This window comes from Ambystoma mexicanum, chromosome 1p (assembly GCF_040938575.1).
Source record: "Ambystoma mexicanum isolate Mex_15411 chromosome 1p, UKY_AmexF1_1, whole genome shotgun sequence".
Taxonomy (NCBI): domain Eukaryota; kingdom Metazoa; phylum Chordata; class Amphibia; order Caudata; family Ambystomatidae; genus Ambystoma; species Ambystoma mexicanum.
Genome location: NC_090921.1, coordinates 1230323508 through 1230348848, shown reverse-complemented (window position 1 = coordinate 1230348848; position 25341 = coordinate 1230323508).

Sequence of the window (25341 nt, the reverse complement as noted above, 5' to 3'; positions counted from 1 at the left end):
TGTCCAAGCATTACTGTGTGAGACAGGGCATGTTGCGGTGTGCTGGTTCTATGATACTTGCCTGTATGTGTGCCATAGGCCATGTATGCATGTATGTGTGCAGGGACATCATGGTAATGCATGTGCGACCAGTGATGTGTGACCCACGTGGTTGTTGCATGTGTCCAAATGCGGCATGGGGAGCCCTATGCAGATTTTGAACATGAGAGCATGCCAGTCTCTGTACCTGCACATGGGTGGGGGTGAGGGATGGGTGCTGATGCCAGGTACATATATGGTAGCCATGTCTGTGTGCCTGACCTGCGTGTCTGTGACTTGTGCATGCCATGGATGCATGACACATGTGTGTGACAATGCACAGATTCAGTGAAGCAGCCAACTTACCCTTGTTTTGGCTGTGTTTGGTGTGTTTGGGGCCAGATGGATGTGACTGAGGTGAAGTGTGTGCATGTGATATGCATGAGCCATGATGCATGTGAGTTGCATATCATTGAATGTTTCAAGAGTCCATTGGACATGCATGGAAACATCCATGGCATGCAGCATGCCTGTTACTGTGTGTTTTTTGCCTGGACTGACCCATGTGTTGTGGAGGGACATGATGGAAGTGTACTTTGACAGTGGTGCTCATCTGCTATTGCTTCCTGTCTAGGGGACCATTGTGCAGTACCCTGATGCTTGTGTTCTTTGTCTCCCTCTACGCAGCGGCTAGTGAAGAAGAGGGCGGAGACGGCGCTGTAGAGCAAGGCGGCGGGGATGCACCCACGGCTGCAGCGGAAGGGGTGGGTGAGCCCCCACAGGGGCCTGCTACGGCGGGAGACGGTGAGGAGCCATCCAGGTTGGTGGTTTGCACAGAGGAGGAGGAGGCCGCCACTGGGGCACACATGGGGCCTGGTGGGGGCATCCCTGCTGGTGCAAGTGGTGCAGTCCAGGGCCAGGGGCAGGAGGCAACACAGGTCACCGTGGAGGGGCCTGTGCATGTCGCTGACCCTGTGAGTGCACCACCATGCACCAGCAGGGATGCCCCGTCCCAGGCCCGTCCGCAGGTAGTGGGGATGTCCATGTCACCTGACTCCCCTCCACCTGCGGACGTGGGAACCCCTGGCCGTGTGGAGAAGGTCCTGATTGGGGTCGCGATGCGCACGGCTGTGATTCGTGATGCCGTGCGTGCTTCCCGGGAGGAGCACGCACGTCATCACGAAGTGCACCGTGCCGACGTGGCCCAATTGGGATCAGCCATGTTCGGGGGTTTCCTGCATGTGTTGGCCAATGTGGCGGCCCTCTCCTCCTCTGTGCAGGCTATCCACCAGTCATTCTCCTTGCCGTCTTCCGGGCCAGATGCCACCAGGGCCCCCTGTGGACCTGCCCCGACCAATGCAGCCAGCTCGGTGGGGATCCCATCCCTGCCACATTTGGGAGTCGGAGGTCCAGCAGGGGTGGACAACACTGCAACTGGACCCCAGCAGATGGAAGATGTGACAGCATCATCAGGCAGGGCACGTGCACGACGGCGTCGGTGGTTTCCATCAGCCTGGATGCCGTCGTGCTGGCAGAGGCAGTGGCGCCGGAGGCAGCAGCGGGCTCGACGTGGGAGGCATAATGGCTCGGGGCCATCAAGATCAGAGGGGCAGCCATCGGCCGGAGGGCAGGGCAACCCTGGGATGGTGGTGTCTTCCTTGTGGGAGGAGTTGGTCCAGCGGATAGGTGCGGAGCGGCAGCGGGCGGAAGAGGAGCGGCTCGCCATGGTCAGGGCGGAGTTCTCCATGCGTCGGGCATTGAGGCGGGCTGAGTGCCTCGAGGAAGCTCGCAGGGAGTTTGAGCTGAACATGGGGTTATCCCTGCGAGACCTCGGGGCCAGGACAGAGTCCCGCCTCCAGGACATCGACATGGAGTTCGATGATGCCCTGGCCAGCAACATCAACAAGTGAGCCGCAGGACTTGCCCGCTGCCTTTGTATATAGTTATTTAGTTAGTTAGTGTTAGGTTTCCTTTATTTTGTTTTATTATTTTGGACCGCTCGGACAATGGCCACTTTTTTGTATATATTTTTTAGATTAGGTAGTAGTAGGTTTCATTTATGGTGTTGGGCTCATGGACCCTGGAACATTCCTGTATATAGTTTGCTTTTTGTAGATACTTCTTTTTCATTTCTTATTGTGTTCACCATGAGGAAATGGTTTTTCATATTTTTTCATACTACATGATATTGCTTTGGACGACAATTTTTTTTTATTCCTTTGTTTTTTTGATTATGACTTTTGTTCTCGGACATGGACCATTAATTTGCTTATCCACATAGTTGTATGTTTGATTTGTTTACTTATTTTTAATCTATAATACATTTTTTATTTTTACTTTCACTTGTGTTATTTTCTCATTGGTTTCATACATGTCATGATATGTGTTTTGACATTCACTTGCACCCATTGTGTATGTGTGTGTGTCGGGCATGTGTCCATTTACATTGTTGCCATTGGGGTTGTATCATGTAATTGCATTCACTATGTGGGTGGATGCTATCCTTGCCTGGGTGTTTGTGCTGGGTATGCTGCCCATTACTGCCATGATTGTGTATCGTCAGGACCTGGGGCCAGGGGGACATGTGTGGGTGCCTGGTGGAGGTTGCCCCTGCACTGCTGGGGGGTGGGGGTGATAGGGGACATGAGTGGGGGCCTGGTGGAGGGTGCCCCTGCACTGCTGGGGGGTGGGGGTGGTGGGAGACATGGGTGGGGGCCTGGTGAAGGCTGACCCTGCACTGCTGGGGGGTGGGGGTGGTGGGAGACATGAGTGGGGGCCTGGTGGAGGCTGCCCCTGGATGGTGGGGGGTGGGGGTGGTGGGAGACATGAGTGGGGGCCTGGTGGAGGCTGACCCCGCAGTGCTGGGGGGTGGGGGTGGTGGGAGACATGAGTGGGGGCCTGGTGGAGGCTGCCCCTGGATGGTGGGGGGTGGGGGTGATAGGGGACATGAGTGGGGGCCTGGTGGAGGGTGCCCCTGGATGGTGGGTGGTGGGGGTGATAGGGGACATGAGTGGGGGCCTGGTGGAGGTTGCCCCTGCACTGCTGGGGGGTGGGGGTGGTGGGAGACATGGGTGGGGGCCTGGTGGAGGCTGCCCCTGGATGGTGGGGGGTGGGGGTGGTGGGAGACATGAGTGGGGGCCTGGTGGAGGCTGACCCTGCACTGCTGGGGGGTGGGGGTGGTGGGAGACATGAGTGGGGGCCTGGTGGAGGCTGCCCCTGGATGGTGGGGGGTGGGGGTGGTGGGAGACATGAGTGGGGGCCTGGTGGAGGCTGACCCTGCACTGCTGGGGGGTGGGGGTGGTGGGAGACATGAGTGGGGGCCTGGTGGAGGCTGCCCCTGGATGGTGGGGGGTGGGGGTGATAGGGGACATGAGTGGGGGCCTGGTGGAGGGTGCCCCTGGATGGTGGGTGGTGGGGGTGATAGGGGACATGAGTGGGGGCCTGGTGGAGGTTGCCCCTGCACTGCTGGGGGGTGGGGGTGGTGGGAGACATGGGTGGGGGCCTGGTGGAGGCTGCCCCTGGATGGTGGGGGGTGGGGGTGATAGGGGACATGAGTGGGGGCCTGGTGGAGGGTGCCCCTGGATGGTGGGGGGTGGGGGTGGTGGGAGACATGAGTGGGGGCCTGGTGGAGGCTGACCCTGCAATGCTGGGGGGTGGGGGGGGTGGGAGACATGGGTGGGGGCCTGGTGGAGGCTGCCCCTGGATGGTGGGGGGTGGGGGTGGTGGGAGACATGAGTGGGGGCCTGGTGGAGGTTGCCCCTGGATGGTGGGGGGTGGGGGTGGTGGGAGACATGGGTGGGGGCCTGGTGGAGGCTGCCCCTGGATGGTGGGGGGTGGGGGTGGTGGGAGACATGAGTGGGGGCCTGGTGGAGGCTGACCCTGCACTGCTGGGGGGTGGGGGTGGTGGGAGACATGAGTGGGGGCCGGGTGGAGGCTGCCCCTGGATGGTGGGGGGTGGGGGTGGTGGGAGACATGAGTGGGGGCCTGGTGGAGGCTGACCCTGCACTGCTGGGGGGTGGGGGTGGTGGGAGACATGAGTGGGGGCCTGGTGGAGGCTGCCCCTGGATGGTGGGGGGTGGGGGTGATAGGGGACATGAGTGGAGGCCTGGTGGAGGGTGCCCCTGGATGGTGGGTGGTGGGGGTGATAGGGGACATGAGTGGGGGCCTGGTGGACGTTGCCCTTGCACTGCTGGGGGGTGGGGGTGGTGGGAGACATGGGTGGGGGCCTGGTGGAGGCTGCCCCTGGATGGTGGGGGGTGGGGGTGGTGGGAGACATGAGTGGGGGCCTGGTGGAGGCTGACCCTGCACTGCTGGGGGGTGGGGGTGGTGGGAGACATGAGTGGGGGCCTGGTGGAGGCTGCCCCTGGATGGTGGGGGGTGGGGGTGGTGGGAGACATGAGCGGGGGCCTGGTGGAGGCTGACCCTGCACTGCTGGGGGGTGGGGGTGGTGGGAGACATGAGTGGGGGCCTGGTGGAGGCTGCCCCTGGATGGTGGGGGGTGGGGGTGATAGGGGACATGAGTGGGGGCCTGGTGGAGGTTGCCCCTGCACTGCTGGGGGGTGGGGGTGGTGGGAGACATGGGTGGGGGCCTGGTGGAGGCTGACCCTGCACTGCTGGGGGGCGGGGGGGTGGGAGACATGGGTGGGGGCCTGGTGGAGGCTGCCCCTGGATGGTGGGGGGTGGGGGTGGTGGGAGACATGAGTGGGGGCCTGGTGGAGGATGCCCCTGGATGGTGGGGGGTGGGGGTGATAGGGGACATGAGCAGGTGTGCAGGCTAGTCCCCTGTTTTGTGGGCTGCCTGCAGGGGCCGTGGAGGGTGTACAGAGAACACCTGTGAGGACCCACCCAGCCTAATCGCGTGTGTAACTTCCCACGCACCCCTGTAATACTCGTACCAAGCCAAATCGCGTGTGATAATTCCCGCGCACCCCTGAAATACACGCGCCCAGGCTATTCGCGTGTGGAAATTCCCACGCACCCCTGAAATACACGTACCCTACTGTAATCACGTGTGGGACTTCCCGCGCACCCCTGAAATACACGCGCCCAGCCTATTCGCGTGTGGAACTTCCCGCGCACCCCTGAAATACACGCGCCCAGGCTATTCGCGTGTGGAAATTCCCGCGCACCCCTGAAATACACGCGCCCAGGCTATTCGCGTGTGGAACTTCCCGCGCACCCCTGAAATACACGCGCCCAGGCTATTCGCGTGTGGAAATTCCAGCGCACCCCTGAAATACACGCGCCCAGGCTATTCGCGTGTGGAAATTCCCGCGCACCCCTGAAATACACGCGCCCAGGCTATTCGCGTGTGGAACTTCCCGCAAACCCCTGAAATACACGCGCCCAGGCTATTCGCGTGTGGAAATTCCCGCGCACCCCTGAAATACACGCGCCCAGGCTATTCGCGTGTGGAACTTCCCGCGCACCCCTGAAATACACGCGCCCAGGCTATTCGCGTGTGGAAATTCCCGCGCACCCCTGAAATACACGCGCCCAGGCTATTCGCGTGTGGAAATTCCCGCGCACCCCTGAAATACACGCGCCCAGGCTATTCGCGTGTGGAAATTCCCGCGCACCCCTGAAATACACGCGCCCAGGCTATTCGCGTGTGGAACTTCCCGCGAACCCCTGAAATACACGCGCCCAAGCTATTCGCATGTGGAAATTCCCGCGCACCCCTGAAATACACGCGCCCAGGCTATTCGCGTGTGGAACTTCCCGCGAACCCCTGAAATACACGCGCCCAGGCTATTCGCGTGTGGAAATTCCCGCGCACCCCTGAAATACACGCCCCCAGGCTATTCGCGTGTGGAAGTTCCCGCGCACCCCTGAAATACACGTACCCTGCTGTAATCACGTGTGGGACTTCCCGCGCACCCCTGAAATACACCTACCCTGATGGAATCGCGTGTGGACCTTCCCGCGCACCCCTGAAATCCACGTACCCGGCCAAATCGCGTGTGAGACTTCCCGCGCACCCCGGTATACACGCACACGTATTTTTTGTCAGCGTGTCCGTGTTTGTGGGTACCCCTTTGCACGTCATTTGTCCTGGAGGGCCACAGTATAGGACATTCATCATGGCAGTATATGGGTGCTATTTGTTGGCGCACCTTTTGGCGCACATTTCTTACAGCCGCAGAGACGCTACCGCCTGCTTTCTTGTGGCGGTCGTGTTTGTGCCTGTGCGCTGGTTTGAGCGTGCGCTTTTTTGCCCTATTCTATTCCATGAATACGTGTTGTAGGCGAGCGTGTGGGCGTTCCGCGCACTTGTGCCCTGTGCTTCCCCCGTGACGCCCACGGTTTTGCAAGTTGTTCCCCCATTCCGAGTGTTACGCCCGTGTTCCGCCTACTTTTGTTGCGTGCGCCGCGCTATGTGCGAATTTCGCTGTGGCCTGTGCGATTTTCGCTGTGACCTGGCGCACGCTGTTTGTTGGCCTGTGCGCCAACGTGCGCCGCGCACTTTTTTATCGCACATCCGCTGGTTTTCTCGCGCACGGCCTTCCATGAATCGACGTGCGCTGCTTTTCGTGCGATTTTCGCACTTGCACTGCGATTTTCGCTATTCCACTGCGATTCGCACGTTTTTGCCCACTTTCGCCGCGCTAATTATTCCATGAATCGGCCTGCATAACTGTTACTCATAGGTTTTTGTAGTTTGCCATGTAGGATGACGTTAGTAGATACATAGATTGATGTCACCTATGACGAATTCTTGTTATAAAAGGATGTTTTTTCATTGAGAGTGAATTGTACTGCGACGTCTGTGGATGTCCGTTGTACTGTAATCTGTAATCTGCATCCCCATCCATCTCCATCTCCAGGGTATTGCTACTCATCATAAAGAGCTGGGGTCTCCCAGTTCACATGGTAGTGGAGAGGATGGTTAAAAACCCATCGAGATAAGTAAGCTTTGCGGTCCCGGCAATATTGCACAACCTCTGCCACTCTGCTGAAAGGACACAAAGCTCCCTGTAGATAGTGGTACCAGTTTTTAAAACTTTTGTCTTGCAAGCAAGGATGAGACGGGTCCCCTGGTTTCCACAGAATCCTGTCCTGGCGTCTACAGGAAGCTGAACGAACGGAAAGTTGACGAGGCTGTAAAAGAGGCAGACAACCCGAAAGTCGGAAGTTGAAAATATGAATGGTGAGTAAAACTGAGTAAGGTGGCAAAACTGAGTATGGGTAATGAATGAAGAAAATTGATAAGGGAAAAAACGAGTAACGGAGGGAGCCTGGGTTAAAGTAACTTGAGAACAATGAACATTAGATATTATAATATGATATGATATGGCATTTGAAACGCGCCTATACACAAGTGTTTCAAGGCACAACGAGGCAGGGAGGGGGGTCAAAGGGAAGACAGACAATGACCTTTCTAGGCCAGGTGTCATTCAGATCACGCAAGTGCCTGGGAAGAGGGGAAGGGAAAGTGCAAGGGGAAAGTGAGAGGGGAAAGTGCAGTAAAGGGGTAGTAGAATAACAAGATAAATAATAAGGGCCAGCTGATGGCAAGTGCAAGATAAGTGCAGACAAGTGCTGGGAAGGGGGGGCTGTAGGGATACAGAGACAGTCCCGCAGTGCAGGGGTTGCCAGGGAGACAGTGCACGGGGAGAGTGGCTGGGCCAGGGACCGAGATCGGTGAGAGTGGCCCAGTTGCAGATTCAGTGCAGTTTCAGTCAGGAATTAGCAGGGCAGAGGGGAGAGAAATCAGAAGCAAAGAGGTAGGTTTTGAGGTGCTTCCGGAACCGGAGATGGTTCTCATCAAGTTTCAGGGAGGCAGGAAGGCTGTTCCAGAGGGAGGCCCCTGCCGCGGAGAGAGATCTTACCCCCAACTCGTTGTTTGGAGAAGCGGCTGACCCTGATGGAGTTGGAGGTGGATGAGCGAAGAGCTCGAGAAGGGAGATATTTAGGAAGAGAGAGTTGAAGGTATTTTGGCCCCAGGCCCCAGAAGGCCTTGTGGACAATGCAGAGGGTTTTGAACTTAATCCTCGCAGCCACTGGGAGCCAATGCAGAGATTTCAGTCCTGGAGAGATGCGGTCCCTGGGCTTGAGGCCAAGGACAAGTCTTGCAGTCCTGTTCTGGATGAGTTGCAGAGGGCAGAGAGTAGAGGCAGGCAGATTTAGATGGAGGCTGTTACAGTACTCCAGCTTAGAGAGAACCAGGGCTCTGGAGAAAGTGAGCTTCTGGGGGAAGGAGAGGAAAGGAAGAATACCTCTGAGGAGGTGCAGCTGGTGGTGTGACTTCTTAGAGACGTCAGATATGTGAGGAGAGGAGAGTGTGGAGTCGAAGATGACCCCTAGGTTTTTTGCCTTGCATGTAGGAGCAGGAAGAGGGTGAAGAGAGTATTGAGTAAATTGACTTGAGGATAGGCCAATCAATTAAGAGGTATCGTGAGGAGAGACCATGATAAAGAGGACGCCCAAGGTTACCTGCGTTTTAAAGAACATAACCGAAGAAATCATACCTAAAGCACTATAGACGGGTGACGTAGAAGACGAATTCGGTTAAAGACGAATTCAAAGAGCATGATTTATACTCCATTGGAGTATTTCTTAAGGGCAGGATAAGTCTTGAGGAAAAGACTGAGATATATGTGGCTGGTCGAATATGTCTGTTTGTTTGTTTTATGTGATTGTATATGTTGACAAGGCAATAGAGAAAAAGACAAACGTGAAAAGAAAAAGTAAGAGATTTAGGAATTCATTGTTTATTTGATGAACTTGAATTGATGCTGTTTAGTGAAAAAGTAGATTAAAGTAAAAAATATGATTTGAGGGTTTGGAGCCTGCGACGATTGGTTCATGCTCATATTGTTTTGTTTTTCTGAAACATATTTTTGAAATTTGCAAAAAGTTAAAGTGAGTCAAGAGTGATGAGTCAAAAATGTGTACATAACTCCACTTGTACACCTCTGCAAATAGTTGCTGAAACATGCACCCAAGCTTAGGCAGTATAGTGCGGAATTGGTTAAAGGCACTGCAGACAAAATGTTCATGCCGTGTCCACAAGTGTGATCATTTTCAATGGCAGTCCTGCAGCATATGATGACAATTTTTGCATGCAGCATATACGGGGAAAAAAGTTAAACAAACGACTAGCGAGCTTAGAGCTCTAGAAGATGTACCAGGAGGAGAGAGAAGAGCTGCCTCCTGTAGCTTGGATACTTAATGTATGCAAAGAGGGGAGTCAGGAGCCTTCTGCTCCCCCGCCACGCCTGAAGCAAACAGCGATAGTAAGAAAGATGACAGGTTGTACCCATTGAGGGAGCTTAAGGCAGCAGCAGGGTACAGCAACCCGGCGTATGTGTCGCCTGCGCAAAGCAGCAACGAGGGCTCAGAGAAAGGCACTAAGAGAGATGTAATATCTAAGGTCCCGAGGTACAAGGAGAGAAGCGATAAGGAGAGAAGTGATCGAGCAAGTACATCTGTAGATATAGGACGAGAAATAAAGAGATGGAAGGGAGAAAGAGATAAGACTGATGTGTTAGCAGTTCTACAGAATGAATGGATGGTTGGTCATATTTTGCTCAAACTCGATGTTAAGGGCATCGAGGATGTAAGGCAAAGGGAAGATTGAGGCGAACAGGACAAAAAGGATAAAGAGAGGGAAAAAAAGATTGAAAGAAGATGGGGCAAAAAGAAAGATAGACAGAGACAAGAACAGTTGTATCAAGATGAGCAACTGAAGAAGTAGGAAAGAGCAGAGGAGCAAAGAAAGCATGACAACAAACAGAGGGTAATCAAAGAGCAAGAAAGACTTTGAAAGGAAGAGAATGGAGGAGGAAGAACAGAAATTAAGGGATAAAAGGATACAAAGAAAAAAAGACGAAGAGTTACGAAGAGCAAATGAAAGGAGAGATATGAAAAGAAAAGAGGAAGACAGGGTAAGGCAGGAAGCCAGGAAGCACAGAGAGTTTGACGATGATATAGAATGAAAAGGAAGATAGTGAGCACGCGATCTTGATGGTATGGAAAAGGAAGTAATGGGTCCTAATCCAGTAGTGGCATGGGAGGATTTAGAAGAGTTCTTCCCAGAATACGAGCCAACACCAGGTCCGTCTAGAGCAACTATAGAAGCATTGGGGACACAATTAAAAAAGTCTATCATGACATGAGAACTGAGAAAGAATTGAAACGGAAGGGCAAAAATTATCAACTTGAGAGTACACAGTTGTATGAGAAAGAGGGAGCTTCATGTAGTTTTGTGCCCAAGGAGTCAGAATCATTGACGCGGCTAGACCGACCTAAAGGATGGACCCATAGTGAGAGGGTGGACTCGCAAATCTTATTTTAGCAGTTAAGGTCGCTGCCAGGAAGAAGGCGGTGCAGAACCATTGTCCCTACTATAGATAGGCAGGCGATGGGAGATGAATGCGTGTTTGGGATTTCACAGTTTCCCGTGTTAGAGAGAGGTGGGGCCAGACCACAGTATATAACTTGGCCACAGATGGACAAGGATAATTTAAGGTGCAAACTCCTGAGTTTAACTTCAGGCACTGGGAAATGGATACACGAGTTAGAGAAAATGACAGGAGGAAATATGTTGGCTATAGGGGACATTAAGGGTTTCCTGATTGCTATCCTTGTGGAAAGAGCTGATGAGGTTTGGTCAAGGGCAAGATATTCTGGTGTTACCACAGTAAACACTGCTCATGATGGAGCGCCGTTCAAAAACTGTGGAACGGCAGTTTGGAAAGCGCTTAGAGTGCTGTATCCGGATACGTCAGATATGGGAGCTATAATGATGCAGGAAGGGGATGATCCACTTATTTACTTTCAGAATTTCCAAGAGCAGTGGGCTTTGGAGACACGTGAGGCTTGGGGTTAATCTATACCTGTGTTTTATCATGTATTGTGCCAAGGGCTGCCAGATCCAATGTAGAAACAGCTCAAAAAGTTAGTAGGCTTGGAAACAAAACCATGGTCTCTCGTAACCAGGACTAATGTCTGGAAGAGGGACTCCCAGGACCCCTTGTTAATATTCAGAGATTCAGCTGACCATAGCGCATTATTGCAGACTCTTGTAAGAAAAGAATTACAAAAAAGACGATGTCAGGAAAGGTGAAGAGGCAAAGTTAGTGGAGAAGAAATTATCCCAAGTACCCCATTGAAGGGGTAATGTTGACTAGTTGAGATGGATCGAGCTCACAGCAAGCAGCAAACAGGCCACAGATGAATTACCAAAGGCAGTTTGATCAAGGTGATAACGGATTTGTACCATGGGGAAGGGGAGGGTTTTGAGGAAGAGGCTTTCATAATAATCAAGGGAGCTTTCGGAATAATCAAGCAAACTTCGAGAATAATAAAGGTGGGTTTCAAAACACAAAACATGCAAAATGATAATCAAGGCATGCAGGATGGGCACGTTAGGAGATCACCTCCTATATGTTGGATGTGTGGTTTGACAGGGCACTTTGCTCGCACACGTGAAGTCAAGGGTTCGTGCTGAACGGACAATTTTCGAGAGGGGGGATTTCAAACCTGACTGCATATTCACAGAAGAATGGAGATGGGTTTGCTCAGAATCCAACAGTGCAGCAAACACAAGAGCCGAGAATGCAGCAAGATTTACAGACACAGCAGGCAACAATGAATCCGCCACAAGGGCAATCACAGCATTCACCCATGCAGATACAGCAAAACACAAGCAGGGGACAGTTAATGACTTCTAGAATAGGGTGTGTCACTGTTGATCGAGGGAATCCTTTTACAGGTATGTGGATGAGACTTTATCTACAATAGGACAGCTCACTGGGAAACTTGATGTGTTTGATACTATCAGTGACGCCGAATCCTCAGGAGGAACCGAGGGTTGATGTCAGTATAGGAGGCAAATCTTTTTTGTTTTTAGTAGACACAGGTGCAACACGCTCATGTATACGAGAGAGGACATTTTCAATGTCTGGAAATGCCATGAATACTCAAGGTATCACAGGAGCTACAAGTCGAGATACTTTCACTGAAGAATTACCAGTCTCTATAGGAAAGTGTGACATGTGGTGCCATTTCTATATTCAAGCCAGACACCTGTCAATATATTAGGTTGTGATTTAATGACCAAGTTCAACATGACAATTTAATTTACTGATGAAGGCATAGTATGCTCAACACCAGGAATGTATTATTTAAACATTAGTGTATTTATTATGGCATTTGCAGGATGATTGGCCATACGAGGAGTTATGTTAGAACCGGAAGTTTTTCATTATAGGGTACACATTCTGTTAACATGGCTACCAGGCTTAGTGGGCAGAACTATGAGAGTACCTGGTGAATTTTTGTTTAGGCCAACGATACCTATGGTTGAGGAAGAGGGACAAGTCTTTCCCTTAGAGTTACAAGCAGCAATAGTATGAGGAGAAATGGCCTTGCTTGATGGAAGTGACAATGAGGGCAGACAATGGTGCACAGTAATCGCCATTGGGGAAGGTTACAGATTGACTGACGTCACTGATGAGGATATGATCAGAGATCACCCGTCAGATGATGAAGTAGTATTTGAAATGAGCATTACATATTGGGTAAGAGCAATTAAACACAAGGTTCCTCAGAAAATGATGTTAGCACAAAAACGCCACAAGTATTTTGATGACGACATGGCGAAAGTGCCTGTTTCACTATGGCCAACAGTTCCCTATGACGTAGGCCTATTGAAGGGGGTTGGAGAAGTAAAGATTACATTGAAACCAGGAGCAATTTTACCTCGAGCACGACAGTATCCTATGTGGCGAGAGGCAGATGAAGGTATTTTTAAGACACTGGGCCTCATTATAAATGTGGCGGTAAGGCAACAATGGCGCCAGTAGTGCTACCGTCGCCGTTATTACCATGCCGCCACATTACGAGTTCTGCTTGCGGGTGCCGCTCTGCATGCCTGGTCAGACCAGGTGTGCAGAGCGGCACCCACGAGCAGAACTTGTGATTGCACCGGCATCGTTAAAAACGGTGCCAGTGCAACCATGCTCCCCACCATGGGGATCGGGAGCCCGGCCATAACGGCACCCGCGAATGGGCAATTACCGGCCCATTCAACTCATAATGGGCCGGTAATGGCCCATTCGTGGATGCCGGTGCCGGTAGGGAGTTTGGCGGTAGCCGTGCCCTTTTTAAGGGCACGGCTACCGCCAAACTCGTAATGAGGCCCAATATCTGCTATGATGGAACAAGGTATCTTAGTGACATCAGAATCACTGTGTAATACTGCGATTAATCCTGTGAAGAAAGGGAAAGGGGGTCTTGGCATTTAATTCAGGATTTGCACCCGATTAACCAGATTGTAGAGGCCGAGTTCCCTCTAGGTCCTAATCCTGCTACGATCCTATGTAATATTCCTGTTGCGGCACGATATTTTACTGTGATTGATTTGAAAAATGCGTTTTTCTCAATCCCACTGCATAAAGACTCGTAGGATCTGACATAATTTACGTTCAGACAGACACGCCTGAAGAGTGCAATTTGCCCCAGGGGTACGGTGAATCTCCATCGATTTTCAATAGAGTCCTACAGATGGACTTAAGCAATATAGATTTAGAAAGTGGTGTGTTACAATACATGGATGACATATTAGTCTGTAGCACCTCAGAGGAAGAGTGCAGACGCGATTCTGTTCAGCTGATGATTATTCTTGCTGACAAAGGATATAAAGTTGACAAAGAGAAATTACAATATTGTCAACAAGAAGTGTTGTATATAGGCCAGTTAATTTGGCATGAAAGAAAGAAGGTTACTCCTGAAAGAGCTGAGGCTATTTTGAAAACTGTGAAACCACACACGATAAAGCACATACAAAGATTTTGGGATTGTGTAACTTTGTGAGGGCACAGGTCTTTGATTACAGTGCACACATAAGGCCCTTATTGCAAGCTCTGAACAAAGCTCAGGCAATGCAGGAAATATTGTTTGGACTAAGGAGATGGAAGAAGGGTTTGACGAATTGAAAAAAGCAATATGCGCAGCTCCAGTTTTAGGGATTCCCAATTATACTGAGGAATTCTTTTTGTTCTCACACCCGGATGGTACTGTTATGACAGCAGTCCTCACGGAGAGAACCACGTTGGGGTACAAGCCCCTTGCATGTTACAGTGTGATTCTAAAACCAGTAATGAGGAGTCATTTTCCTTGCGAACAATCTTTGCAGCCACTGCGTTCGCCATTGAGAAGGCTGCAAGCATAGTGATCGGATGCTCTATGACGTTATTTGTGAAAACATGCATTGTTTGCCAATTTGGAAAAAACAAAAAGGTACGTTGACTTCTCAAAGGGCTTCTGCCTAAGAGGTATACACATCGAATCCAGCAATTAAAATAGTCTGATGCAGAATAGTGAATCCTGCCATGTTTATAGCTGAACCACTGGCAGAGATTGAGCATGCGCATGATTGTTCAAACTCTAAAGAGTTTTATGATGAAATCCCTAGGATAAAAGAAAATGCTTTGGCAGGTGGAGAAATTGTTTTTATTGACAGTTCTTCAAGGATCAATCAAAATGATGGGCAGAGATATACAGGCGTCGCTGTGGTAAAGCACACAGCCAATGGGGAGTTTCGGGTATTTGCAAGTACACAGCTACCGTCTCACTATTTGGCACAGGCTGCAGAGTTATTGGCGCTGATAATCGAGCTCGATAGACATGCAGAACAGGATGTAACAGTGTACAGTGATGCCACCAACGTGACGTTGACGGTACACGCAGGGCTAGCACGTTGGAAAAGGAGGGGCTACCTCTGAGCGGATGGCACTCCAGTGCAACATGCCGCCTTATTGGACAGACTTATTAAGGCACTACAACTCCCAATAGCCATCGCAATCGTCAAATGCGCAGCTCACACTAAAAGGGCAGTTTTTATCTCACGTTGAAATCAAGCAGCCAACGAGGAAGCAAAATGTGTTGCATATTCAGACAATGTTATGATGAATGTTGATACGCCTGATGTAAGTGAAAGCACAGTACTAATGATGAGTGTGTTTGAGTGTTATAGCAATTTGTCTAGAACTCAATTGGTAGAGGTTCAAGGGGAAGCACCTCAGGATGAGAAAGACCTGTGGACATGGAGAGGGTGTTCTTTAAACCACTCTGAAGGATTGTGGCGATAAGACAGCACTGGTAAACCGGTGATGCCTGTAGCCTTATTGAGGGTGGCGTTGGAACTGCTGCATTATCCTGTGCACACAACTAGAGAAAACCTCGCTGAAACTATTACAGAGGACTGGTTTGTGCCAAATTTATTAGAACACATTGCATTTTATGTAGTAAATTGATTGTATGTCGAAAGTTTACCGCTGGGCACACACTGTGCACAGTTAGGGAAGTTATTCCAAGACCTAATGGACCCTTTCAGCATTTGCATATCGACTTTGTCAATATGCTGCAAGTATGCAATGGATATAGATACATGATTGTAGTAGTTTGTCCCTTTTCAAGGTGGATTGAGGCTGGTCCATGTACACACCCAGACTCCACCTGTGCAGCAACATTTCTAGTACAAGAAGTATTTTCTAGATGGGGAGTATGTGAAGTATTAAGATCAGATAATGGTCCTCATTTTGTCAATAAAGTCTTTGAGCAAATATGCTTGTTGCTTGGCATAAAGCATAAGTTTACCTCGGCTTATCATCTGCAAGGAAATGGGATTTGTGAGAGGCTCAGCGGCTTGCTTAATTGCTTAAAGAAAGAATAGCCAAATTGAAGATTTCCTTGAAGAAAGGGCGGTTGCCCTGCCTACCACTGGCCTTATATGTGTTGAGGAACCAACCAGGTTCAGACCACCTTCTTACCCCCATGAGGTACTGACAGGGAGGCGAATGAGGACACCCCTCACACCTCCATCTAGAGTTAGAAGTGATGCCCAGACGACTTCAGAATTGTTAGGAAAGGAGCTACGTGATTATCTTACATGCATGACTTCAAGTATCTCTGTCATTTCAGCTCAACTCAAGCGAAAGTGGTGCGGAGCAATGCAGAACACAGAAGGAGATGTTTCAACAACCGGAGTTAAAGAGCTATGTCTTCCCAAATGTTTCCCCGGAGATGGAGTCCTAATCCGCAACTTCACTAGAAGGTGACGCGAGCCGTGTTTCAACGTGTTTCAACGGCCCCTTTATAGTAGAGGACTGTTGGGTTTTACCTATTCTGGTTATTCCCTGATGTGTTTATCTGAGATTAGAGTGTTGAGTATGGAGTGTTGGCTGGTAGAATGTTATTGTGTAAAGCTGCTGTGATTTCAGAGAGAGTCAGTTGGGAACTGAAGCCTGAGCTTAGGGGGACCGGTGGATGTCTCTTGTATTAAGAACTTGTTTTACATTTACATTATATATTCCTATTGTATTTACCTGTAACTACGAACCCAGTAAAGCTGTCTACGTCACCTGAGGCTCCAGAGTAATCTGTACTACCGTGCGTTGTGTCCCTAATGACAGTAACATTTGACTTCCTCTTTTGGTGACATGGGCGTTTATGATCGGGTCACCAGTAATTGTTTTGTAATGCATATCTTTAAACATGTCTAGTGTTCTATGGAAACAACCTGTATTTATGTAATGTTTTTTGAGCTTTCATGGTATTGAGTAATGCTGTCACATGTTGTAGCGTGTGCTATACCACACGAATTTCTGCAAATATTTGGTTTGGGTCACAAATGGGGCAGCCATTAAGTGGTCTCTTAGGTTTGGCACCAACGGTTAAGGTTGCATGTGTGGTGTGTTGTTGTGGCCAATGACTGTGTGCCATGGTTTGCACTGTGCTGTGTGTAGGCTAATTGATTCGTTTCATGAGTGAGGGATTTCAGGTATTACTTATGTTGTTCAATTGGAAATCAATTAACATGTTTATTGGGGGAAAGTTTACCCGGCATGGGTAGTGCCAAAAGATATGGCATGTGTGAGGCACTAGTGATGGCATTGGTTGAAGCCACATGCGTGGTGTTGCATGGGGCCAAGTATGGTGGTGTTTTGTGGTGCCAAACATGGTAGCATGTGATGCCAAATTTGGAGGCATGTGAGTGTCTGAAGATTTTGTGGACCTACTGGAATTAGAGAACATTTCAGTCATGTTTTACTATGCATTAACCTTACATTTCTTTCACAGGTATACAACCAAGATGAAGCTTAACATTTTGGGACTCTAGTGTGGTGCTTATTAATTTTTCGTTTTACCATGTTTTATTGCTGAATTCATCTATTTTTGGTTTGTGGTCGTGGAATGTGTGTGGGTATGGTGCATGTTGAGTTGGAGCAGAACATTTGGTTGATCAGTTCAGGAGCCAATAGTTGGAGCATATAGTTCCTCAGGTTGAATACCGATTGTGGTTTGGGTTTGGATGGCCAGTGGACCATATGGTTGCTCAGTTATGGTACCGATTGTGGTGTGGGTTTGGAAGCCCGGTGGAGCATATGGCTGCTCAGTTATGGTACCGATTGTGGTGTGGGTTTGGAAGCCCAGTGGAGCATATGGTTGCTCAGTTATGGTACCGTTTGTGATGTGGGTTTGAATGCCCGGTTGAGCATATGGTTGCTCAGGTATGGTACCAAATTTTAGTTGGTGCCATACATAGTGGTCTGTGGAGCCGACATCATGGTTGGTGCCATGCAGTTGAGATGTATTTGTTGCTTTAGGCGGTCGGGTGGGTTGGAACCTTGTTTGTTTGTGTTTTGATGTTTAAGTGGTGTACGTTTTGCGCTGCAAGGTGGGCTGGTTCCCTTGTGTGAGTTCCATAATAGGCCAGTTATGGTACTGTTGATAGTTTTGGAAATGGTGTGGCTATTTGGTAGCTACGGTAAAGGTCTCTGGAGGGGAATATCTTTAGTGCTTGGAGCGATTTGCTGGATGGGTATTTAGAAGGATAGTCTTTGTTTGTGGTCTATAAATTGTTGAGTAGTGTATGTTCCTTCTGTCTCTTCCTTATTCTGTATTGGTATGTAAGAAGTGTTGGCTTTGACCTATTCTGGTTATTCTTGATGTGTGTGTGTCTGAGCTTAGAGTGTTGAGTGTGGAGTGTTGGCAGGTAGAATGTTATTGTGTAAAGCTGCTGTGATTCCAGAGAGAGTCAGTTGGGAACTGAAGCCTGAGCACAGGGGGACCGGTGGATGTCTCTTGTATTAAGAACTTGTCTTACGTTTACATTATATATTCCTATTGTACTTACCTGTAACTACGAACCCAATAAAGCTGTCTACATCACCTGAGGCTCCAGAGTAATCTGTACTACCCTAAACCTTCAATATAACAAGGACGTAACACTGTCTGCAGTCAAAGTCCAAGGCAGATGCGCTTGGGTATTTCTTGGAGGTGTGAAAATCTATGCTGGAGAAACCCCTTCACCACCAACCCCATCGGAAGCAAGCATCGGGGAAGAACCGCAGCAAGTACAAACCAGGTCTATGACGCGGAAGAAGGACCCAGAAGCTGTTGAATAAAGATAAAGAGTTGATTGGACTGTGGATTATTTAAGGACACTCTTTTTAGTCTTTAAAAAGGGAGTCAAGGGAAGATATTTGTTCTTGAGCCACAGGAGTTTGTTGACATTGGACTGAGACATGTTAAAGCATTGATTGAGAAGGGAAAGATATACCAGATCTGGAGTTCCTTTTCGACGATTGGAAAAGGGAACAGTTCCCTGATTCCTTTCTCACTGAGTTCCTGTTCGGAGGTGCTCATGGTGGTGCCCAATGACAATGTTTCACAGATCAAATTTGAAGTTTTTCTGTTCATTCTGCAAGCACACCCTGCGCTTGTGGGGAGAACTACTAGTGTTCATCTGTTCTTGCAAGATCCTAAGAATGGTCCAATCATGAGGTGATTGCTCATTGCCATTATTGAGCAGATTCTCCAGCTTCCTGAATACAGTGAGGAAAACGCAAATGCCTTTATCAGCAGAAAATGCAAACATGCTGGTCAGCTTGGTTTTCTACTATTTGATTGAGGAATGCCCGCATCTTGTTGACAGACACACTGATGTCCGCACATTCCTGAGAGACCCGAGAAATAATGCAGTGCTTAATGAGTTATTGAGAGACATAATAACGCCAGTGAACTATTACTCTGAAAGAACCTTAAGAACTGAATGAGACTTCCAAGAGGAAGATCTGAGGTCTACCGGGTAAAGAATGTTTGTTTCATGCTGAAAATGAATCATCATGTCATCTGGTGAAAGGCCAATTTGTGGTGTTCATTGGGAATTTGTGTTCATCATCAACAGTAGCAGTTAGCTGATCGAGGAAACCTGTGAAGCAGACTCAGCAGCTTCCTGAGTAAATGCATAATGTTGCCTGATTAAAGTAGATATTTGCATCCTCAAAGAATAAAATAGGCAGCATCAACAGTAATTTCATTATGGGAGATCCAGAGAGACGTCCACGATGTGCAAGAAGTAATTGCTGCAAATGGTCTTATTTGTGTGTCTTTACATTTGCATTTTGTTCATAGTGATACTGCTCTCACTTACAGTAGGTACTCCTTAGTATATAGACCTTAATGGAGCAAAGACTCCTGTGGATCTTCCTGTACAAAAGGACGGTACAGATGTGGCAACTACTAGGCAGCCAAGACCCTATGTAGTCATCCCTGTCTCAGTAGATGATGAAAGCTTGCCTGAGTCTGTGACAAATGTCACCAGACATCGTTCTTTGGAAAGAAGTGTTGCAGATACTATTTTTGGACACCAAAAACAGGCTCGAAAGGACAGACAAAGGAAGAGGTTGTGAAAAAGTCAACCTACACAAATTTCACAGGTAAACGCACCCAGTCCACTGAAAACTCTTCCTATGATTTATCCAATAAGAAAAAGTTATGTTGACATACTTCATGAGATAATTGTAGAGGGTCACAAGAGAAGAATGGGCCTCATTCCGACTCAGGCGGTAAGGGGTTTACGGCGGCGTAAACAGCGCCGACCCTTACCGCCTGATTCCGAGGTCCCTTAGCACCATGGAGGTTTTAACACCTGCTTTTAGCAGGTGTTAAAATCCATGGCGCTAAGGGACCTTGATGTTAATTACGCCACCGTAATTTACGGTGGCGTAATTAACGCCTTCCCCACTCCCATTATGCCCTATGGGGCAAAAATGGGAATGGGGAAGGGTAAATGGGGATTGGGGACTTACCGCCCCGCCAACCTCGGAATGGGGTGGTAAGTCCGCCAACAACCATGGCGTAAACATAGTTTACGCCATGGTGGTAAAGGTACGACCCAGGCGGTAACTTACCGCCTGGGTCGTAATGAAGCCCAATGAGATCCAAGAGAAATGCTAGGGAGGATGATCATGAGCTGAATGATTACCGGGACCTTACATCACATTTGGGGAATAACATATGGTACCAGCATATGAAAGAGGTAAGAAGAAGAACCTCAAAGGGAGAATGCTTTGTATGTGCACTACAGCCTTATAGTACGGGGAAATCTAAGATTTTCATAGCTATTGAAGTAGACGTCCAGACAGCACATTGTCTATCGCACATAGCACTTTGCCGAACTGGAGGCCAGTTCATGGGCCGAGATGCCTATCTCAAATGGGCTACTGAATGGACAGATCCAGACGAAGATGATTATGTGCAAGACTCAAAGACAAGAGACAGAGCGCATACCAAGTATCACGTGATCAGATATGAAAAGCCTGGAGTAAAAGGAGCTAGAATTAGATGGGAAGTAAACAGAAGAATTGGGAGTCCAGGAAAGTCTAACAAAGAAGCTAACTGTTGGAAAAACAGAGGCCAAATCCAGATCTGGGGATCAATACTTTCTCCAGATTGATGGGAAGAACGAGTAGTCATCTGCAGAGCTTGGGTGATAATTGGTCGTCCTGAATCGACTATTGGCATAATACAACATGGATGCAAGCCACTTTGGCAGAGTCTTGCCAAGTTGCTGACCTGGGTCGAAGACAAAGGAGGACCCTTGCAGATAGTGGCTTTGGAGAACGCAAAATTGTGCTTCAGAAACAATGGCACAAAAAGAGTTGGAAAGAATCAGAACTGTGGACAAATCTTTGACGTACCAGGAATGAAGATTGGGACATCAGTAATAATGGATCACTTTTGGGATTGTGGATCCAGAGCTTATATAAAACTGCCAGAAAACTAGGGAGGACTTTGCTCAATAGTAAATGTTCATGTTCCAGCGTTGGTGATTCCTAAAAGTGACCTGAACCTTGACAGTTGCCCGAAAGCAGATGCTCACCTGAGGAAGAAGAGATCTGTTGAGCTGTTAAGAAGAATGAAGAGGGAGAACTATTTCTCCACCAAATCAATAGTAACTTTTGACGCTATTCCATATGAACACAGACTGTTCAGTCAGATTTCGTCAGTCTTCACAATGATCTTTATGCCGAGAATCCAGGTTGGAGCAAATACCAAATGGCTGCAGATTACTAGATGGGAATTGCTACAAACGATCAACATGAACATAAAGGGATTCAATGCCATCCAAGAGGAGAAGAGAGCCATACGACTGATGACACTTTATAATAGATATGTCCTGGACATGATCACAGCTATGGATGGAGGTGATTGTGCATGTGTTTCTCATGATAACGAGAATGGTACATTGACTGAAGCCATAGACATGCTGACGAAGCTACACAGCCAGATGTTAATTTAGACAAAGTAGAAGACATTGCCGATGATAGTTGGTTTGGAGCTCTCTTTTCTGGTATTCCACAATGGATGGCAGACATTTTCAAGTTTCTTGGAGCCCTGATAGTAATGATATTGCTTGGTTTTTGTATGATCAAGATAATAATCTCAAAATGCAAAAAGACTGCAAAGAAAGCTATAGGGATGAAAATCATGATCGATGTTGAGCAAGGATGGAAGGCCAAAGACTTAACAGATGAAGAAATCAGAGACTGTGAAGGCCAGCATCCATGCACCTGAGGGAAAGAGGTTCCTGTACCCGAAGAAACATAAGAAGAATGTGGGAAGATGGATATACTGCAGTTTGATTGGACAGTGCAGGCTCATGATTGGAACAAGGATGAGCATGTGAAATCAGCTGGCTGCCTGAAGGGAGTCATAAAAATATGGATCCCAAAGAAGCATTTCTTCAGGCAAAGATGACTAGATGTGAAGGTTGATGGGAGAGTGGTTGATGAATCACCCAGAGGGGGGAGTGTAGAGGAGGAGCCAAGTACCCCCACCTCAACCACTTCACCCTTATTGCCTATATGTTGGGGACCAGAGTGTGAGACGCGTGCAGTACCAGTAAGAATACTGATACCAAGGAGAATCCTGGAAGGAAGGTTCCCATTGAGAAAACCATACCTGTATACAAGACAGCATGATGGCCATTTAAATGAGATTCCGGAAGAAGCAGGACAAATAAATGGCAAAGATGAATGGTGATGTCCCACAGAGTTGAGTTAACATACATGAAGACACGAGAGAATGTACATATTCTATAAGGCATCAAGAAGGTATCAAAGATAAGTGACATCTTGGCATCAAGGTGAAGAAGTTTATGCTACAAAACTGATGAATATATCAGGTCATTTTACATGTGTACGTATGCAAAGAAACACAAGCAAATGAAGTATTCTTGAGGCTAGCTTTATAGTAAATAGACTGCGGCAAGTGCCAATGTATAAATATGAACATGAACGAGTAAAGGGTGGGTGTTTCCACTACGTATTATAGCAGTGTTGGACTAAAGAAAGAGGGCCTCATTTCTAGTGTCTCGCAGTTAAAAACAGTTGAATTACAAAGTGAATCTCAAAGAGGCGAGGCTGCATGAGCCCAGGAAGCCATGGTCTTTTCAGAATGGGGTGAGCTGACATTGGATACAAATCGTGTGAAAGAACAACACTCCTGTTCAAAAGACATGAGCAGAACAAAGAAGACGTCAGAGGTCTATTAGAAAATAGTATTTTAAATACACTAGAAGCTCGATTTTATTGTCTTCAGTCACGTGGAAGGATGAAATTGGACAAACACGATGACCACACCTATGCAGGAAGGAAGAGCATGCCTTCACTCCCTTGAAATTCTCCCGACCAAAGAAAACTCCCAAGGACAAGTTCAAAGGCCTAATTGACAGCAGACCACTGTGGTGATGATAGATGAGTATGCTAATTGGTGGGAAGCTATGGTTAACACGAGCTCACCAGCACCTGGAAGCCCAGCCTGACAGACTGATAAATTAAGGGAAGATAGTGTATGCTCTTGAAATTATTTTAATGCTTTGGCTCACAGGTGTGGCTTTATCGACACCTAGTGAAGCTAAAATTGTTGGTATCAATAGTGGCAGAAGGACAATGTATACATACACATTTGTCTTTGTGATGTAATGTACAGTGGTCTTGTATAGCGCATATCTGCCATTTTGGCGGCCTCACTCTGTGTGGCTCAGCGATGAAAGAAAAGTGGGAATGGGGTGGCTCAGCGATTAAAGAAAAGTGGGGATGGGGGCGTGGCCTGGAATGCCAGCAATGTGGTTGCTCTCCTGATGGCCTCCGTGGGAAGCCTGTGGCACCATCTAACTAGCGCAGGTTCCGGCTAGCTATTTAAGAAACTAATGCCTGTCGCAGCATTCGGAATGCTTGAACTGCATGTGGACTAAATATGAGCAGCTGAAACTCTCCAGGAGCCGAGAACGGGAGCAGGGTAGGCCGCGAGCCCTCTGCCGTAGCAAAACAAAATGGCAGACGGACCTGGGAGAGCTTGGTCCCGGGCGGCGACGCAGAGGTGCCCTGGCTCCCTTGTGGCATGCCTGCATTGCCTTCAAGAGGAGTTCGGGACTCTCGCCCAGCCCCTTGAACGGGGCATGAAGAGTGCCTGCGGCATCTGCCGGGGATGGGAGACGTGCCCCCGCCCGCCCGCACGCAGCCACACGAAACGTGGGGTACGCAGTGAGCCTCAACCAGAGGATCGGAGAGAGCTTGGGTGTTCCGGCCTGACAGGTGGAGCGGCAGTGAGGAACGGGGCGGCCGGGCCCCATGAGAGGCAATGTGAGTTTTCCCTGCCCCCCCCCCCCCCCCCCTCTGGAGGAGGGGGACCAACTCCTGACGGTGGCTCCATCTCGGCTTTGCAACCTCAATTGAGGGCATGTCAACCCCTCGAGACCCCCCAGAGCTTTAAAGTGCAGCGAAGGTCGGGTCACAGACTGCATCCCCGGTAAGAACCATTGAGCCAACGCTCACAGGGACTTCCTGAGGCGGGGAAACCTGCTTGGTGAATGCGGATTGAGAATTGTAATGATGGGCCTGTGCCTGCATTCATTTCCTGGGGTGCCCCTGCCCACAACAGAACTTCACCCCCTCTCTCGGCGGAGAGCTCTGGCTGGCCGGCCTCTCCTGGTGGGGGACCAACTTCTGGCAGTGACTCCATCTCGACTTCTAAGCTTCGCTTGAGGGCCTCCTTTGTAACACTGGGCCACGCCTGAGCCTGCATTCATTTCCTGGGGCGCCCCTGCCCGCAACATAACTTCACCCCAAGGTCCAGCTTGAAGCAGAGTTCTGTCTGCCCGGCCTCCCGTGGTGGAGGCACCAGCAACATGGTACTGAACCTGCAGGACCGATAGAGCAAGGGCACCTTAGGCCCCACACAATCAGCAACAGCACAGTTTTGACCACCTTGGTGCGGCCTGGGAGCCCTCGCCTCTTCTCACGGTAGTCTCAACCCCATCACCTGTAGGGGACCCGGCTTTCTTGTGGTCTCCCTGGGAGCCCAGGCAGCACATGAGGGACCCAGAATAAGGGTGCCCCCTACACCTACTTAACAATTACCTGCCGCATCGGAGGAGGTTTGGCAACAGCACATAACAGAAGGTGCACAACTTCTCTAGCCCCGCCAAGCTCAGTGAACAGCGTCAGGTTTTCCCTCCCATCCACACACCACCGCCTTGGAGATTACAAGCTTCTCCATTCCACTGGATAGTGGTAACAATGCCTAGCAAGTCAAAAATCACCAAAAACCCGGACATTGCTACAATGCTTCTATCAGCCGACAAAGGGAAGAAGCTTGATTTGCCTAAACTCACTCCTCAGAAAGCCCTGGAGGACAAAGACTCTTTAGCCACCAAGGGATATAACCAAGCCTTCATGCTGGACATCAAGGCAGAATTCAGGTCATGCATTCGGAGCTCACCACAAACTTGGAACGGACTGATCAGAGGGTCACAGAAGTAGAACAGAGACTGGGGGAGATGGAGGACCACTCTCAAGATCATTCTGTGGCCTTGGTGTAGATCCAGCGTTCGATCCGAAGTCTCCAGGACAAATGTGAGATCCTTGAATTCAAGCAAGAGGACCTCAAAAATAGGGCAGGGCGCAACAACCTGCGGATTCGGGGTATCCCTTCCTCGGTGCCAGCAGGGGCTTGGCGGAATATGTG